This window comes from Crocodylus porosus, unplaced genomic scaffold (genome assembly GCF_001723895.1).
Source record: "Crocodylus porosus isolate Cpor-Errol unplaced genomic scaffold, CroPor_comp1, whole genome shotgun sequence".
In the NCBI taxonomy this organism is placed as follows: Eukaryota; Metazoa; Chordata; order Crocodylia; family Crocodylidae; genus Crocodylus; species Crocodylus porosus.
This window is the reverse complement of record NW_017728943.1, coordinates 114,599,973-114,615,146: the sequence shown is the minus strand read 5'-3', so window position 1 is coordinate 114,615,146 and position 15,174 is coordinate 114,599,973. Positions and strand designations below refer to the sequence as shown.

The following is a 15,174-nucleotide window of genomic DNA, read 5'->3' as shown; positions in this document are numbered from 1 at the left end:
GGGATCCTATGACCCCAGCTGACTTCCTGCCCCTGGGGCAGGGGGCTGGACTCGATGATCTTCCGAGGTCCCTTCCAGCCCTAATGTCTATGAATTCTATGAAATAACTCTCACCGTATTAATTAGGATCACCTGAGCATATTTTCCTACCATTATAGTTGCCACACTCTTTTGGTGGTGTTTTTGTATCCTCAGCTCTTTGCTTGTGGCATGTTGCAGGGTTGTTTTGTTTTGTTTTTTAAGTAGAGTGCTTTGTGACTGGTAAATGAAAGAAGTCGGAGGCTGGAGTGAAAAATCTTGTGAGTCTTTTTGAACAAATAGTTGCCTGTGAAGTCGTAGGGGTTGGACTCATACTCTTGGAGGCCCCTTCCAGTTCTCTATTCTTATGACTTCAGTGGTTATATGAATACTCAGCATCTCTGAAAAATAATAGTCTAAAAATCCTACCCAAATTTGCACAGGGGGGTTGTGGTACAGCTGGCAGCATAATCTACATTTATGGAACTGCTCTTTTCACAAGACCAGGTTTCCTCCAAACAAAATGTTGTTATGGTAGTGAAACCGCTGGATATTAATTTCTGTAATTTCTTTGTAACAATGAAAATAATGTTCTTTATGGTTTTGTAAATGCAAGTATTAATATAGCTATAGCCTATTGGTCCTCCTGTGTGGTAGGGGGAAAGTTGTTATCCCCAATTAGAAGATAGGTGAAGCACAAAATGGGCTAGAGTCCTGGCCTGTAGCTTTCAAAACATTTGGCTGAATTTTCATATGAACTAATTTTTACACACATTGTCTTTGCACATGCAAACAACAACAGCCGAAATTCTGTCATACCATTTTGATGTATGGTTCATTAATTGCTCTGTGTACTGTTGGCCTGCTTTCATTGGACAGGCATTGCAGATATCATCTAAACAATCAAGTTAGTATGTGGAAAGTATTTCCTAAAGATAAAATTCTTCAGGGCCTCATGGAAAGCATGAAATAAATGTGTGAATGCCTGTTCTATCAAAAAAAGAGAAAAGAATATTTAATGTTCACTAAATGTATTTATATACATTAAAAAAAAAACACATTTTGAAAGAGGCATCAAAAATGCTATAGCAGGTCAGACCACAGATCTGTCTAGCATAAGTGTCCTGTATGCTATATCTTTTAAGTGTTAGAGAATGGATGGTAAGGAGCTCAGTGTCTGTAGGGCCTGTCCAAACCGATCTTTCACTTGTCCCTTCTTCCTAGGCCTCTAAATATGGGAAACGGCAAGGAAGTCTATTTACCCATGTACAAAATAGACATAATAATGCTTAACTGTATAGCTCAGAGAAATGTAAAGATTATTATAAGGTATTAAAAATTCCCTAAATTAAAGTATTATTGCTACTTATAACCTTATATATCTCAACTACGTGTTGGCAGTGCATCTTTGCGTGTACGTGTGCATGTGAATGAGCATACATATGCATGCCTCTGTGTGTTAACACAGATGAAATTTTTGTTTTATGTACTTGATAGAGCACATATATCATAAATGGTTACATATGGGAAAGAACAAATTCTAAAAATTCTGTAGTTGCTGTTCAAATTCCAGCTAGTGACATGGTTCTTCAAATAAGCATTTAACTGCGTGCATGTGTGCGTGTAAAGGTCGACTAAAATATTTTAACTTTTGTAGCAAATAAGGTGTGAATCAAATTGTCAAAAGGATGGAGACTAAATTATTGAAGCACTGACTGTTTAAACTAGCTGGCAGTGTACTGCATGAGGTGTGAGCCTAACAGAAAAATGTGTAAACGGCACCTTTTTCCTTCATTATACCTGGTTTCTCACTACTTGTTTGATACTATGCGGACCTAAATCTGTTTGAGAGTGACTGACTGTGATTATCTCCCAAAGTGTTAGTTTATGATTTCGCTACCAGAGGAATAATTTAAAGAATTATTCCTGTTTTAAGGGAAAAGCATTTGCGGAGAAGACTAATATCAGAAATGCAGGAAATTTTAAGTGTTTTACGTGATTATGCACGTTTAGTGTTAATTTATTTTGTTGGAACTTTTACATGGACTAATCAGCTAGGACTTGTCTACACATGGAAGGCTTATGGAGATACTGAGTGCATTTCCCTGGTTTATTTTGCTTTAGAAATAAAAGCAGAATGAAAGAGAAGCTGCTTTTTATATCAAAGTCTGCAAGATGCCAGTTACACTGGTATAATTATGTTCTAACTTTTTTTCCCCCTCTTCATGTAGACAAGCTCCTCGGGACTTCGTTGTATTAAACTTTAGTTACAAATTCCTTGGTAATGATAAACATTTCAGCATTTTGGTAGTGTACTTTCATAATAGGGCTTCAGTATTTAAACCAATTACTTAACCCAGGAAACTACTGATTGGACTAAGAATAGCAGTAAGTGACAGAAAGCTACTGATGTAACTGCTTTTTCTTGTAGCACACAAATGCTTTACAAAAGCTGATAGTCCAACACAATTTATGGAATAACCTATAGTAGTGTAATATCTTTTCTGCTGTTAGGCATTTGATCTGATCCTCTTGATTTCTGTGCAGTGGCTATCTTAGTCGCATCTTTCTAGACAGCATGTTGATGACTTTTAAAAAAATCCAGAAATATTTTTGTAAATGCTGCAGTTAAGTAACATTTTTATCTCTGACCTAAACTAAGTGCTGCATTCTGCAGTCCATGAGATCCTTGTCCCCTGCATCACTTTCTGACACTATCTTCCTTGTACAGGTCACTTAGCTTCCAGCTGACTGCTGCTTTGTTCATGCCTTGGCCCTTCCCCCTCCCCTGTAGCTTCCCCCTGCCTTTACAACCATGACTATACCCTCCTGGGCTGTTCCTTCTCTCCAGCTGCCAAAGTATCTTTCAGTGCCAGGATTCCACATCATACTCAACTGTTGCTCACCTCCCATCCCATTTCTTCAGCTATGGAGCCAGAAGTTCAGGCTGAAAGTTCATTCTCATTCACTGAGGCTGCTAGCAGCCTGGAGAAGTTCATGTCACTGAGAGTGGATCTGAGTCTGGGAGCTGACCCTCATTTTTTTTTTTTAATTTACAATTTTGAAAATTAGGAAATCCCAATTCCTGCATGAGGCTCCTTTTAGATTTCTTGTGAACCTGTTCCAGCTTGAACAAGTTTGTCCCTTACAAACCAAGAAGCAGCAGGATTTTTCCTCCAGTGACTCCTCCAAACTTCTGGGTACCATTTTGAGGCTGATGCCAGGTGCTGGAAAGAATCTCCTCATGGTACCCAGTCAGCATGAAGCCACCGACTAAAAAGAAGGATGTAGCACCTGTCTTTAGGGCTTTGTTCAGACTGGAGCTTAGGGAAGGTAGGAGGGCTTAGGGAAAAAAGGGACATCTCCTCTTCAGCCCCTTTTAATTGTCTGTCTCTCCACATTACCATGTTCTTCTTTAATTCCACCTTTTAAAGTCTCTTCTTCTGCATTTCCTGGAGCTCCTGTTTCCCTCCCAGCCCAGTAGGGGGGACTTACAAGTCCTTTAGTTAAAATTTAGATTCTTCTTTTCTTGACTGGATAAGTGAAGTGTACAGAAATTGCTTGAATTTTTCATTGGAATTTGCCAAGGGTAAAGTCAGTTACAACTATAAATGCTTCAGTGTTCTAATATTTCATTTATAATTAATGTATATGAATACTGTTACTCATATAAGTTCATTTGTTTTGATAAAAGTGGGATGGGATGGTAGGAAATGGTAGGAAAAATGACTGCTTTAATGAATTGTTAAGTGTCAGTAAAGAGCAGTATCAGATTTCTCTGGGTGTAAAAATGCCTGGTAATTTTTCTTTCCTTCTTTTACAGTATTTTAACATCTCATAGAAAATTTTAAAAGAAAAAAAACCCTGGAAAAAAATTGCTTCAACCTTTTATAGCATAATGAAATAAAATCAGTTCTTATCATCTTAAGTTCATATACACGTAAAGCAAGTAACACCAACATTTCTAGCATGGTTCGTAGCATTGCAATTTCATGTTACTTAATTATGAGGCCACAAACTGAGGATTGTGACTAGATGGGAAACAAACTGCAGAAACAGACTAACTTTAAAAAAAAACAAGGTCTCATTTTGATAATACTTGTCTTTTTACTACTTACCACTAACTATTTTCTGCATATTACTTAGAAAAAAAACAAACACTTATTTTATTTAAAGCTTTCCTTGGAGGAGTTGTTTCTATTGCAGATGTTTCATAGAAAAACTGATGTGCAAGGATACAGAACAAGAATTACAACCATCTGAATCTGTAATTTCTTACTTTCAGTGTTTAATTCTTTCTACCTAAAATGTTCTAATGATCATTTAGTTTTAGCTGTAGTATCTATTTCCATGTCTTACTCTAGGACACAGTCAATTTAAAATTCCAGCATTTTTTTCTGTTACTCCTAAAATATTGTCTAAGATTTGCAGTAATTTGAGGGATGAAATTTCAGTTTTACTTTTCACGCTCAAAAGCACTTGTATATCAGTTTCATTTTCCAAAATGGGAAGTGGGGGGGAAGAGGGTGACTTTATAGTATTAGTCTAGATTTTAAGTTGATATTTCCAGTCAAAACCTTTTATTAAAGGGGCATTAAGTAGAATGTGCATTTCTAAATCTTACACGTGGTATATACAACTCTTCAATCCCTATTTAGGATATGCAAAACAGTATCTGATACAATAATATCTTTTTAATATAAACAACACCTCAAATTGAAATGGGAGATACTGAATTGCTAACTTGAGTCTTTGGTGTTTGCCTGCATGAATTTTTACCAATTTGACTGAGTGTATTTAGAAACATCCTTGCTTGTGAGTGACCCTTTGCTGCTAAGTGACCCCTTCTGGCTGACATTCCAAATAGGTTTTGACATAGCGATCTGTCTCTGACTCTCAGCAGCTGGAAGAAAATATTGTAATATTATGCAATATTGGAGGAAGACTCTAATTAAAAATTATTCAGGGGTAGCAGCCTCAGTGTGCCCCTCACCTCAAAAACTGCTCACCCAGATGAACAAAAGAGCCCCGATAGTAATTATTAAAGTGTTTTTTGAATGCAAGGAATTTTTTATCCATACTCTTCTAGAATACTACTGTTCTAGGTTTCATGGTCTTAGGAGAGCAGTTGCCTGGAGCTTGTGGTGCCATATTTTGGGTTCGGCCAACAGGTTCTGGAAGTGCCATTCGTTAATCCAGAGTATCTTCCCCAGTTGAGAGGGTGAGGGTGGCTTTGCTGTCTTCCCGTCTCAGTCTGACTTAGGTCCTCATAAGAGTTGGAAAATTAGAGGGAATCCAAGGAGTAAAAAAAATAAAGCAGTAGTGAAACAGGAAAGAGGCAGTCAAAAATACCATCTCCCCTGTAAGAGAGACCTTATAAAAATGAGTGATAAAAAGAGATTTTAGCTCAACTGGAAAAACTGAGGATCAGCATTCCTTACTCTTTATATACGTATGCTTGAGGCAAAATGCAAATGACTTTTTACACTGAAGACACAGGCAAGTTGGCAGTTACAGCTAGAGATGAATTGGAGCCCAGGCTCTAAGAATATGTCTATGTCGATATTTAGGGTTGACCTTTAAGGTCATTCTCTGCCAATCCAGGTCATGTGAGTTGCCCTTCTTTGTGTACATCCTACTTTCTAGCCCCTACCAAAGCCACACGCATTATGTTGCTTATTTGCAAAGCAGAACTCTTCTAGGAATGGGTGTAATTTCTGGGCTTTCTGAGTTTGGCTGTAATTATTAATTATCGAGACAGGCAGTGTGTGTGGGGGGGTGTCACTAGGTCAGAAATAAAGAACAGGAAATTGTGGGATTGCTACTAACCAACTCCCAAGACATTTATGCCTGGGTAAATTCCAGACATGCTGCAGAAAAGGGGATGAGGTGAGCTACAGTGGGGTTGAGAAGTTCAGCAGAGTTTCAGGGTTAAGAAGGGCTGCTGTTGGGATGTTGTTAAGGGATTATTGTGCAGATGGTTGAAGGGTTTATGGTTGACTATCAACGTGGACATACGCCCCAACTTGAGTAAACTAGTTTAGGCTTAAAGGACTTCCAGATGTGTCAGTTTTTTCTGTGGAGGTTGTTAGAAAGGCTTGGGCTAAAGCTCTAGTAAATGCATTGAAGCATTCCTTTGGAGTTTTATGGGGGTTAATTCCTTAACAAATATCTTAAAATAGGCTTTTACAAAGAGAATGTTTTTAAATAAAGGAAATGTAAAGTGGTGTCTCTCCATTATTATCTGACAAATGTCTTTAAATTAAAACAAAAAATCCTTGCATTTTAGCTTCCATTGTTTAATGTCTATTAAACAATACTGATTCACTATTTTTGAATAGCTCTGAAAATGTTACAAGGCACTCCAGTGCTTTGAGTGTTTCAGTCTTGCCATGTGTGTCTGAGTATGCATGTTAGGTACTCAGGGCTCTTTAATTGTTTTGCATTAGAATTTTACTGATTCAGTATAACCTCCTGCTGCCCCCCCCTTTAGAAGGAAATTTACAATTGTATATTAGTCCTTTTAATTCAAAAATTCAGATGAAGCACAATCCCGAGAGTGTTGTTTCACTGTTGCAATATAATCTTTTCAGATGATACATGATTTAGTTGGCAACAAATTAGCAGCTATGCATGCCTAAAGAAAGCAATTTAATAAACAAGGTTTTAGTAAGACCTAATCAGAATTGTAAAATGATACTTGGGAATCAGTTACATTATACAAAAGAGTTGGCATGGATGTAGCTTTTTATAAATGTGTGTAAATTCAAGGTTTCCTAACACACTGTTCTGTAATGTAAAGCTTGACCTTTCTCAGGCTTTCTGTTATTCCTTAATTTTAGATGTTAAAAATTAGAACTTAATCTCTTCTCATCACAGTCTTCACTTTGGTGATTGCTTTGTGTTATTGAAGAATCTGATTTCATGTTCATAACAGGTTAACCCACTCAGTTGCTATTGGCTTGGTTATGTTCCCTTCCCTCTCCCTCCGGCTTATGTTAGTTTGATACTTATTACCTGTGCTGAACTGTTTAACATTTGGAGAGCAAACTCAGTGGATCTACAGAATGGGTAATATGAGCAGTCAACCAACGAGTACCTTTAAGCCTCAGGCCCAGCACTACAACATTACTTTAGATTTTTATTATCTAGGCCCACTCAGCCTTTGGTGTCCCAGCCAGGGCTGTGGATATGGTTGCCAGTTGGGATTTAGTGATATGATCATTAGTTTTCATATCTAGTCAGTATATTACCTACACATTTTAAAAGGTCACGCTACAACCAATATGGACAAAGTGGTTGTTGCTACTGACCTGAGCCAAATGTGAACTACTAACTTAGAAGAAGCTATTGCACTTAAACCACTTGTGGGTTTTTCTCTTTAAGAGGAAGGGGGTATAGCCTGCAGAATCCTTAGAAAATATATTAAAGAGGAAACAGTGTCTTGGAAGATGAAGTTGTAATACAGCTTCCATTCTAGAGTTGAATTTGTCTTTAAATCATCCTCACTGGAAAAAAAAATATGGTCTAGGTATAGATTGTTTGAATTCAAGCATTTCCATAATATTTTTTCTTTAATCAAAGTAATCTCTTAAATAACAGGTAATTAAGGGAAAGAGGGGAGTTAGGGTTGAAAATGGGACAACTATATTAGAAAATCTGATCACCTACTGTGAAGCAGAAGGTAGCTGAACAGGCCTCTCTGCTCCATGTTTCTCTCTCACCCTTTCCCGCCCTAGTCTATTGCCACTTTCTACTTCATGATTGTGATGAATTCTCCCCACTTCCCTCTTACTGGAGCTGGAGTGGGAAAGGGTTTATTAACTATCTCTGTCTGCCATCTCTTTTGTTAATGCTGTGGGATTTTTAAACAACTTTTTATCCCAGCCTCATTTTACTACTATGGTTAAGGACTGCTTCTTTCTTGTTTCCTCTGTCCTATTGGGGGGGGGCTCTCTGACATCTACCTTTCTATAACTGTTTTGGTTCAGTATCCTACCTGTTACTGAGATTTCTTTTTACTGTTTCATTCACCATGAACTGACAAATGTGAGGAAATTCAGGCTCACAAAGCTGGGAAAAGGCCAAGGAAAAGGCCTTGAACATGACACATGAACAGCGTCCAGCAGAGTGACAAAAAATGCTTAGAGGTCTGGGAACCAAGACTTACGAGGACAGGCAGAAAGAAAGAGGGCTATTTAGTTTGGAGAAGAGGAGACTGAAGGGTGATTTGATAACAGTCTTTTAATACCTGATGGTTGATTTATGGAGAGGATGGAGATGGACTGTTCTCTGTGGCTGTAGAGTCCAGGCCAGGAGCAATAGCCTGAAGCTGCAGCAGGGGAAATTTAGATTAGGATGAACAATCTAACAATGAGTGTGCTCGTGTATTAGAACAGGCTACCTACAGAAGTTGTGGAAACTTCATATCTGGAAATCTTCAAGAGCTGGTTGGATAGGCGCTTAACACACATGGTTTAGCTGGAGATGATCCTGCCTTGAGCAGGAGCCTGAACAAGACAACCTCACAGGGTCCCTCCCAGCCTTTCTTGCCTAGTATCCTATGTTTATGCCAGTGTATAAAAAAGTGATGCACAGTGCACAAGCCTACATTGCTGTAGTTTACTTGAATTCAGCATAGAATTACCTTGGGAGAAAAAAATCAGGAATAAAACTGTACTGTTGTAACTTCCATTTATGCAGGTGTCATATATCCATAGCTTATCCCTGGGTAGGTGATTAAGGGAAACAAGCTGTTACCTGTTGCTCAGGCATCTAGCAGCAAGTCACAGTAATGGCTGCCTGTGGTGTGCACATACTGAGGAATAGCTTCTGATCTCTGCCAAAGATCCAGGTGTAATGAACATTGATATAAATATGTCTTGTGTCCAGGTTCTCAGGGTAGATTTACAGTGCATCCTAGTACTACCAGGTATACCTGCTGGTTAGCATGCACTGCCTTCCCACTCCTGCTCCCATGCTCTAAACCTGGTGATGAAGTATTGAAGTCATTCTTGGGTGCCTCCATGGTGGTTCCCAGATATGCTCGAATAGGTCAGCTTCTGGAAGTTTTTAATAGTTCTCCAGAGCTCTGATGGAAACTTAAGTTTTCATTTAAAGAGACGCCACTTTTCCATGTGAAGGTGGCTTTGGAAAACCTAATCACATTGCAGTTTACAGTTCTGATATTGTTCTTTGCAGATTGGAGGGTGTGGGGGACACCATAGATCTCAGTAACTCAATTGTTTTTTCCTGATGTCAAACATCATTCTTCCCAAATTTTCCCAAACCCATTCCTTGGCCAAAGGAGAGAGGCACATAAATAAAAAGTGACTTGAAGAAGAGGCCACACAAAACCCAAGATCTGAGTCAAGAATAAAACTTGTGTCTTCTGATTCAGTGTCCTAGCACTGGATCATTCTACCCTTCCAATCATGGAGACTGGGAGCTGTTTGTCAGGGCATTTAAAAGCTTTGTTTTTAAGTAAACTCGGTTTCTATGTGAAATTTTCTAAGTGAAATAATTGACTACATTGTGTCAGTTAAGAGTGAAAACAAAAAGATTCCAAGACAAGAAGCTTTCGAAAGATCATCTTTTTTCCCCTCCTAAACAAAAAACCTAAACTAAAAGGTGTCATCATAAAGTTGTAGATAAAAACTAAAAATTGAAAGTTAGGAAATCATTGCTTCCCCAAAACCTTAACAGTGACCCCTGATTAATCACCCTCTATCCAACAACAATCCCATTATGCCCAACTTCAGGCTGTCATATAATTGTCTTAATGACATTGCAGTGAAGTGCAGAGAGCTGAATAGTGGAACATTAATTCAGTGAAAAGAATCAACCTAAACTGGTAAGACTTGTTTTTTACTTTTCTAGTAAACCAAAGAATAACTCCATGAAATCACTGTATTTGTGTCCCCCCCACCCCCAATTTTTAAATAGCAGTGCTTTTCATACTGTCAGATTCTGTGTTGTGACACCCCTACTCAAAAGTTATGACAGCAGCGTAATGACAGCTACTGCCTCTCGAGAATCAATCAGGCAATTAATTTTGTAAATGAAATGCTGATTATACAAAGCTTCACATGAGAGGCCCAGTGATTAAAATCAATTTAACAAATTGTTTCAGGTGGGACTTGATTAATAATTTGCCATAAATGCTGAGGCTATATGACCAGCATACCTTTTTGTGTGTGTTAATGTAGAACTTTATATAACACAGAGGGAAAAAATCTACAGATGTATATATGTACTTCAGACTTATGACCGACTTACTATACATTTTTGTGGGTACAGGGTTTTCCCCAATAGTAATGTCATTTGCTTGACTAGGTTTGGGTTTCTTTTTTTAACGCTAAAAATACATTATCCATTAAACTGTTTTCTATAATAAAATCAAATGGTTGGGAAAGTATTGTATAGTTTGATTGGATATTATTTGCCTATAGTAAGATTCTCCTTTAAAATTTTAGATTACATGGTTTTCATTAGTCAGTCATCAACACTTTCTGCACACTGTTCTGCTTCTTCCAAGAGAAAGGGTTCCTCCTTTCTATATAAGATGCTTTCTGCTTCCTGCCTGGCAGTCTGTACTTTTTAGTAAATCTCTGTCTATTCATACAGCCCTGTTACTTTATGGTAGTATAGCACCATTAAGATGTAGTCAAGAGAAGCAGATGATAACTTTGTGGAAAGAGTGAAGAAATAGTTCCTGCTGCAGGGGCTGAGAGACTCCTCTCCAGACCAGGTAGGAGAAACTCTTAAGGCTAAAACAGGTCACCTCATTAACTAGACTGTTCATTCCCTGTGCCAATTTATGCGGAGTTAGCTTGAGTTTATGTAGAAGTGTGGCACAGTGTTTTGCCATGAATTCTGATCTTTGGTAGTTGTTGACCACAACTTCAAAACTTTGTTCTTGTTTGTGTTACTATAGCACTATAGTCATAGACCAGGATTCAGTTGTACTGTGTGCTGTAGAAGTAGAGATGAAAACTGGGGAAACTTTGCTGCCACTCAACAAGGATATGGTATCTTGATCCCACAGGGGTATGATTTTCATGCTTCGGTCATTAGAAGATGTGTCCAGAAGAACAGATGATGTGTTCTCTGCTGTATTTAGAACCCTGAATTGTTTTTCACTTGTCTTTTCAACCTGTAATGTGAGTGTAGAGCAGCGGCAACATCTTTTTAATTTCTTTTCAGTCCAAATTTTCAAGGTACGAAGATTTTAGTGTTGCATATACATGCATTTTTACACACATACTTTCTGGAAACTCTTTTTTTAACATTTCCTCTCTAGCTTTATGCGTGGGTTTTTTTTTCCTTTACTGAACCATGACACTGGTCACTGCTCAGGCCCAAAGGAAGGTTGTACATCACCAGAAAATATTGTTACCATACAGAAAAGCATTTTGGAGTAAGCAAACTTAGTTATAAGGGGAAGAAAGGTCACTGATTTCTCTTAAGAGAAAATTGGAGGTGGATAACTGGCTGATGGAAGAAAGCTGGGAAGAACAAGCAGGGTTGACGTTTTAATCATTACTGAAATAAGGAAATATTACATTGTCAGTTGTTCATGAGTGAAATCTTGGCCACATTAAAGTTTGTGGAAAAACTCCCATTGCCTTTATTGGGACCAGGGTTTCAGCCAGTGTGTCAGTAATTTGTAGTGATCAAAAATAAAAAAAACATTTTAAGGGCAACAGTGCTAAGCTTTTTAGTCATGTAAACTTGTCTCTGTCCCTAGGATTGTTTTGGCCATTGGGTGTGATAAATGTACATAATTGCTTTTTAATGTTGCTTTAACCTCTACTTGCGCTTCCAGTTGCAACTAAAGAGACAACTCTTACATGATTCATTAAAACATCTTTTTGTCATTGTTTCTGTTGTGATTTGTTCTCTCAGTAGCTATTATATCTGTTCATCTGCAGAGTAACAGCTAGGAGATGTCTGACTCCCTGGGTATCTGGTTTTTAGGAACTATTTAAAGGGCTTAGAAAAATGATGCAGAAGATTCTTGCAGTGAGTATTTTGATTTTGATGCATTCTTTCTTCAGAAGCAATGTGGCCTTAGAGGCAGAGGGGTTTGGTTTCTGCTTTTTTTTTTTTTTTTGGTGAAAGACACTAGTGTAGCTTTCTGCAGTTGGGCCCATGCTGCAAGGAGAGGCTGCAGGACAGGTTAAATAGGTATTTTTGGTTAAACCTCTACTAATGTAAGCTTTCTGACTCACTAAACTTGTTTTCACTTGTGCATATGGTGATTTTGGCCCTTTGTATTCAGTGACATGGAGTGACACTTTTTCATGCTTTTTTGTGAGTCTGAACTTTTTCCTTTGCTTTATTTTGTTTCACTGAAGAATCAAATGAGAGGTCCTGATTTACAAAAAATCAGGAAACAAATCACTTATTTTGCTTTGCAGTAGTCATAATAATACACCGTCAGACTTGACAGTAGTACAAGAAAATAGATCTGCTGTTTAATTCTTGACTTTAATATTTATTTATACATTTCTAAAATGTCATATGCATATTTTCTTAAATAATGTTTAAATTGCACTAATTCAGTTTAGTTCCTCGCTTTTGCCACTTCAGACATGTTGGCTGACAAGTCTGTATGTGTGTATATGGATCAGGTTATTGTTTGAGGATGGGTTACCTTTTCCCCAGTGATCTGCCCCTGCCAGCTGTAGTGAATACTTGTGATTGTATCTTGTGATAAATTCATAGCTTATTGCTTGAGCTACAATTGAGAACTTGCTTGGAATTTAGTAGGTGATTTCCAGCTGTCGTCTTTCTTGGCTGTAAGATTTGACAATTTTGTTACTGATAGAGAGGCAGGTTTTTTTAATACAGAGAGATTTTTGCTGTAGATTGGTGATGAACAGAGTTATTGTACTCAGGAGCTTCAGGAGTTCTGAGGGCAAACATATTTGAGAATACATTGCATTGACTTCTTTTTTTGCTACAGGCACAAATGTGGTGCCTTTAGCTGTTGGGATATACTTAGCACTGGGGCTTGTAATCATTTCATTTTTATATTGCAGGCATAGGAAAACCTATACTTATTTTTCACCAATTTTGTAAAAAAAAAATGCATTTTTTCTTCCCTCCTGGAGAACATCCATATTGCAGGTTAAAGCTTTGGTCCTCTAGTAAACTGCTTTATCCATCTGATTTAAAAATAATGCTGGGTTTCAGCTGAGTTACCCCTTTTGTGTTTTTCTACCCCCCCCCCCGAAAAAAATAAAAAAACCAGGGTAAAAAATAAAACCACTTTTGTGCCTGTAGTTTCTAACCCTAGTGATGGTGCCTTTTTGGAAATCTGTTCTTTTTTTGTGGTGTTTTTTGGGTTTTTTTGCATCTTACAAGCTGAGCTAGTGGCCTTATTAAGCAGTTGAGACAGCATCTTCAGGCAGCCACTGATGCTGTGTGTAGCCTCTAACATCTTTCAGCATCTGTTTTGAAAGAGTTTTTTTTAACTTTAAGTCTAAACTCTGATCAATGGATCAAGCATACCTTTGGCTTACCACCTGATGAAGATGAATCCTAGTACAGCTCTTGAGTTGTGTGCAGAAGAAGCGTATCCAGCAGTATGCTGAGTACATTATGGGAGGGATGCCAGATTTTTTTTTTCTCCCTCAAGGTTTAATCTTTGGACATTAGGACTGTTGATCAGCTTTTATCAGTTCTGACTGAGAATATATTGCGAATGGCCCTGATAATGAGTGTGTTCAAGGGAATGGAAGTGTAACATTTTTATATGGCTGTTGGTGAAAATAGTACTGAAACTTATCATTCTTTTATCACTTGAACACAAGAGTATACTGGAGAAGCAGTGGTTGTAGGGGGAGAGTTCCCTGTTAATCCTCTGAGGTGGTGTTTCTTTCCACATCCTTTGCATTTTAGTGTATAGACTGTTAATCTAAAGATTGGGCGTGAAACTTTGGCCCCATTTAAATCCTTGCCCTTTGTTTTATTAGAGCCAGGATTTCGCATGGGCTGTTCTAATGCACTCAACATTGAGTAATGGTTTAGTAAGGGGAAATTGTGAAAAATGCACTTGTTGCATTTGAAGTTTTAAAATTGCATGTAAGCAAATGTATTGAGACTGGCAATAAATACCATAATAAAGGCATAAAAGATTACAATACCACTTTTGAAAGAAAAGGAACAAGAATTTCCCAATGTGATACTTGAAGAATTATATAAATATCTGGCATTTAAAAGAAACCTGTATTGGAAATGAAAATGGGCAAGGGGCGTATAAACAAAGTGTAAGCTCCAGCGTCCCAAGGCTTGCTAGAAAAATTATGGAGAGCCAAAAATCAGATGGGCAAATACTAGGCCAGAGTGGGACAAGCTTTTTGACAAACCACAAATTAGCTGTGTGCTCTGCCTGAGTGCCACTCTGATCTCCTCCTGTCCAGTCTACTGCTGTGGTTAATGCTTGTTACTCTGTACTCCAGCTCCTTTGCTTTCTGCTTCCTGTCCTGTTCTTCCTGCCTAGTTGTCTTCTCTTTTCCCTGCATCTTGCCCTATCAGCCGCTGTGCTGCCTGTCCATTCTCTGATCTGCCAGGTGTCCCACACAGAGGCTGCCCGTGCCACTTGTGGCACTCATGTTGCAGGCTGGCCATTCCTGCGCTAGCCAAATCACTGAAAAGAGGATTAAATCCTGTATGTTAGGGGTTTTCAACCTTTTTTAATAAGTGTACCCCTTCTGACTCAAAGTTTTAGCTCGTGTACCCCCTTCTTTTTTTTTTTCCCCTTTTTTTAAGGGGGGGGCAGATTGAGGCCTCCCCATTGTGGGAGGGAACTTCCGATCTCGGCATGGCTGATTTGGAGATTCAGTCATAGACTAAACAGGCTTTTGACAGCTGCCTCCAGCTGGTAAGTCTGTTGGGGGTGGGAGGGAATGGGGCTGGGACAAGCTGCCTAGCCAGGGTGGGAAGTGCAGGACTTGGGGAGGGGTCTCAGGATGTGGGTGCAGCAGTGCTCAGAGTAGGGGCTTTGCCATGCTGCCGCTTGCATGGCAGGGGGGTGGGGATGCAGGTGTGGCTCACTCCAGGCAGAAGGGGGCAAGTGGCAGCAGGGCATAGCCCCTTCTCCCAGCGCCTGCACCCCTCACCTGTGCCAGCTGGCAAGCGGCAGCAGCG

The 15,174-nt window shown here is 38.8% G+C and overlaps 1 protein-coding gene across 1 annotated transcript in view; it reads left to right on the top strand.

Annotated features, from left to right (window-relative positions):
- Positions 1-15,174, top strand: part of ARID1B (AT-rich interaction domain 1B) — a 447,671-nt gene that overhangs the window by 14,717 nt on the left and 417,780 nt on the right. The gene's annotated exons all lie outside the window — the stretch shown is intronic.